Genomic DNA, 4778 nt, shown 5'->3' on the forward strand with positions numbered 1-4778 from the left:
ACATTTTAAATACATGACACTCTTATCCATAATAAAATAAAACTTCACCATCATAATGAATTAAAAAATAACAGTATTATAAAAAAGGATATATAGTTTTTGGAAAACACAATAAAGAGAAATATACCAACTAACCTGGAGTTCATTTGTTAGGTCCCAACAGCATTTGTACTTTACTCCACCTACTAATCCTGAGTTAGACTTTCCTTATACCAGGATAAATTAGTCCAAAGAACGACGTTTCAGTCATTCATTCCATGTGATTTGAAGGAACACCTGTGCTTCTACAACATATACAACACAGTTTTTATGCTTCAAGTCTGTTTTCCTGTGTTTTGTGAGAGACGCCACAGTGACTCTGTCCTGGGCTCTGAGCCCTTCCAAAATGCAAGAATGTGACCCACACTCGGTGCTTGAATGCCTCCTGTGGAGACACACATGGAGCGCCCGGGGTGCTGCTCTGCTAACGTGCTGCTCACGCAACACCTTCTGTGGAGATACTGTAAGGAACTGAACCGTTTTAGATCTGTTGCCCTTACGTTCATTAGTTACAAAGTGCTTTGAAAAGGTTAAGACAGATGTATTGCAACAAACAGAAATAAATTTAGATTCCTTATACAGTAGTTTACATACAGGGTCGGAGGAGGGATGCAGGTTGCTTCTCTTTGCTAAATCTTTTGATCCCATGGGCTCATGCCTGTCTTTGATTTATTGATTTTATTTCATAAGCTTTTAATATCATCAAGCCACATCTTCTATCAGAAAATCTGCTTAATCTTGATTAAAATCCACATGGCTGCATAGTTGTGTTTGTGCAAGTACAATGGTATTTATTTTTTGTAAAGTGAGACACTGCCCACTTTCTACACTGGTTCTACATAGTTGCTGCTTATCCCATCTTCATTCTATTTTGTACTCAGCTGCAGAATTTGTATGAACAATTGCTAATGATAAACCCCATTGTTCAATACCAACTGTTTGTTGCTCCAAAATCACCCAAGTAGACAATTACAACCCTGGGGAAGTTACTGACAGAAAATTGAATCAAGTTGATTTTGTTTATTAGGAAAACACAGTAATGTCTTTATTTTCATTGAAAAAATGCTTGTGGACCCATGTCAGAAGTACCCAGTAAAATTACAGGAATGAGCCGTGTTCAGCAATTTGACATCTATAATGTTCTTAGAAAGGCTGGTGCTGTTCTGGCTTGTCCACATGATCCTTTATTTAGAGAGTTTGAGCTACTTCCATGTGCTTGTTGATTTCCAGCTGTAATAACTAAACAGACACATCTTCTTTTTCTTAACGACTGGAAATGCTTCAGGCGTTGGCTGTTATAGGATTTAGTGTTTCGACTGGTCTGCAGGGACATTCTTCCTCTGTCCTCATCAATGAATGTATAAATTTTGTGGCTACAAACCTAATTTCCCCTTGGAAACAATAAAGACTGACTGATAGATCTGAGGAAATGAGCAACAAGCCTGAAATAAGTTCAACGAGTTTGTGCTTCGCTACATTTCAGATCACCAAAGTGTGCGTTACTGCGGTAACCTCTCCGAGTCACATCATCTGATCAGAAGGAGAGAAAAAATTGTGAGAAAGAGTCAGATTCTCACTTTACTGACATTTAAATCAGGTACATCGCACACACACGCACGCACACAGTACTTGGCAGTTCATGGTGACTCAGCGTGTCTGTGGGTGGAGTATCTGAGTCACCCTCAAACAACTACAGAGCCAATAATACATTCCTCCATCCATCCCTCCATCCCTGCACACCTCCATCATCCCTCCTTCAGCCCTACATCAGGTTTAAGACGAGGTTGATTATGAAAACTATTTTTTGAAATTTTCACTGAATGTTTGTCTTGGCAGATTTGTCTGTTGTTTGGTTTTGAAGCAAAATGTTGTTGTTGTCTTCACTGAACAAACAAATGTGGTTACATAACACAACAGCTCTTGAGTTGAGCTTTTCACCAGTGCGATCAGTTCATTTTCACACAGCAGAAGCTTATCCATTTGCTTATCCATTCCCTTGATATGACTGTTCCTTCCTCAGTCACTCATTCATTCATATGGCTGAACGAATGAATGAATGACTTCAGTTTATTAATGTCACTTGTCGTGCACTGAGATGAAAGGTGGTAAATAAAAAGTGGTCAGTCACACGAACAACACGACAAAGTCTCTGATAGGTCAAATAAATAATAGATGCTATTTGTGAATGTTTACAGATGTGCTTCATAGTCTTCTGTCAAGATTGCTCTTTTGTTTTCTACCTCCAGCCAGTGTCGCCATAGCAACATCAATCCCAAACACCAAACAAAGACAGCTGAAAACTTTCACTCAGTGTGTGTGTGTACACGTCTCTATGACATTACGTGGACCTTTTTATTTATTTATTTATTTAAAATTTTTGGATGCCATTATTGTGAGGACATTTTAAGCATTTCATGTTTAAGGGTTGAGACATTAGGAATTAGGTTAAGGTTGGGGAAAGGGGTTGGGAATGCATTTTGTTAATGAGTGTACTTACAGCTGTAGTTAGACATGACTTTCCGTGTCTTCTATGTCCCTCTATGGTATGAACACTCATTTTAGTTTGAAACAATCACTGTGAGGACATTTTGGTTGGTTCTCACAGCTTAGGGTTAGTGTTAAGTTATTGTTAAGGTAAGGGGCTAGGGAATGCATTATGTCAATGTGCATCCTCATAACTACATTAAAACCAATGCGTGTGTGTGTGGTTATGTAACAGGCAGTAACTCTTTGAGTCAGCCAACAACATCAACACAAGGAGAAAGAAGGAGCGAGGGAGTGAGAGGAGAAGCAAAGCCTTCCAAACAGCAGAGGCACATGGAACCACTGAGACTGATGCAGGGTGTTTGTGTCATATGGACAGGATGGTTGGAGACAGGAAGTATTCCCACGTTTATTGGCCTTTATGCATTATTTTACAGCTCATGGTGGTTACTGATTGGAAGTTGGTTGTGGGAGGGTTTTGTGCTGTGCACTCAGTCTAAATGTACAGTACTCTGTTTACTCAGTAGGCAACACTACCCACATCTCTGATTCGTTCAGCAATTCACACAGGTTTGCTTGTTACACTCATCCACCCCTGTTGCCCTCAACTGGCTAAACAGAGCTTTGTGAGTGAGTCAGTGAATGGGGATGGCCTATTACCTAGCTAGCCACTTAGCTACATCAGTAAAAATGGTGACAAGAGTGGATGAGAATGATGTAGCTACACAAGATGCTGTAAGGCAATTTGTAGACAAGTCCCATAAATGTATTTATTTTATTGTTATGCCAAACAGCAGCTTCAGTTTTTACTGAACATGAGGTGGACAGACAGGATGAATACATCCCTTGGTAAGTACAAAAAAGTACAAAAAGAAATCAGTTAGTTAACAAGCAAAATATCAGTCTGAATCAATGAGGTGGTTTCATATAATGAATAACAGTGAACACAGTTCACATATTTGCTTTAAACTATTTGTTTTTAATAATGAAATGATTCATTATTACAGTAAATAAGAGAGGCAGACAGTCAGTCTGAGGGATATGAAACAGTTTTTCATTTAGATGTCATTTGCACCAAAAGCCAGAATCTAACTGCACGTGTTCACTGATGAACAGAGCTTGAATTGGATTCACAGCTGTTTAATGTCATGTTGTGTCTCAACACAGAGGCCTCTATTTTCCTGCCAGCGCAATTTCTGCGTCGCATCAGTCGGATGCAGTTTTCATCGGGTGGATGTTTACTTTCTGTTGCGCGCATTGGCGTGTTTGGTATTTTCCTGCCATGAGTGAATGTGCTTACACCGAGGTGGGAGGAGAGGTGCAGCTGAGACCGTTTGTATGCTAATTAGACAGCGCAGTGCAATTTTGGTGCTTGTGTTGCCCCTAAGCATAACACCTGCTCAGACAACCGCTTATCACATTCTGAGGTACTTTAGCAGTTTTCCTGACAAGCGCATAGTTTTGGGAAGCACGAGATCAGGTACGCACATGTATTTTAATGACCACACCAACTTAAAATTAACCATTAAATGTACAATCGATCTGCTGGAATTCCATCTGAATAATGTATCATGTATAGTATTTTTAAATAAGATAAATAAACTAGTCCTCAGTGTGTGGCTATAGATAGATATGAAGATGGTCGGCGTTGGTGCGCGTCAGGACGCACAACGCAGCCAGAGGTGATCTGCACTCGTTGTTTGGGAATCCAAATCCATGTAAAAAATACACATGAAACCAGCTCATGAGCCAAGATTAACACCCTGCAGATTTCTCCATTAACCCTGTTACGCCGCACTTAACATCGGCTGCTGTCACTGTTAAGTTAGTTTCATTTCTTCAAACGAACGAGTTTCACCCAGACATACCTTTCGTTACTAACACGGGGATATATGCTGGGTCTGTTTTTGCATTTTATGGCGGTTTGATCGGCTTTGAAATCAGCTGTAGGTGAAAATAAAAGTGGGCGACACATCCACTGGCTGCGCGCTCTGGTGGACCACAATTATTTCCACCATAAACGCAGTTTTTACAATATGATTTTATTTTATTATTTTAAAAACAGTAAAACGTTTATAAGGTTACACGTGGAACCTCCACTCCATGTAGGAGTCCATTCTGAGCTTGTACCACAACCACGTGACAGGCTCCAAGGACTTCTCTGAAATTCGGTTTAAAGGATTCTTTCTCTGTCTTCGGACGGTCACATCCTGCATCCACATGGAGCAGGAGCGGGGGGAGAACACCAGGCCTTC

General features: G+C 40.2%; 1 long non-coding RNA gene across 2 annotated transcripts in view; it reads left to right on the top strand.

Annotated features, from left to right (window-relative positions):
- The first annotated feature begins 3903 nt into the window (after nt 1–3903).
- LOC109960786 (uncharacterized) overlaps nt 3904–4778 on the top strand; it is a 3052-nt gene continuing 2177 nt past the window's right edge. For both annotated transcript variants that reach the window (XR_002275043.1, XR_002275044.1), the window contains exon 1: nt 3904–4003. This is a non-coding gene — a long non-coding RNA (uncharacterized LOC109960786). The remainder of the gene's footprint in view (nt 4004–4778) is intronic.

Source organism: Monopterus albus, unplaced genomic scaffold, assembly GCF_001952655.1.
Source record: "Monopterus albus unplaced genomic scaffold, M_albus_1.0 scaffold50.1, whole genome shotgun sequence".
Taxonomy (NCBI): Eukaryota; Metazoa; Chordata; class Actinopteri; order Synbranchiformes; family Synbranchidae; genus Monopterus; species Monopterus albus.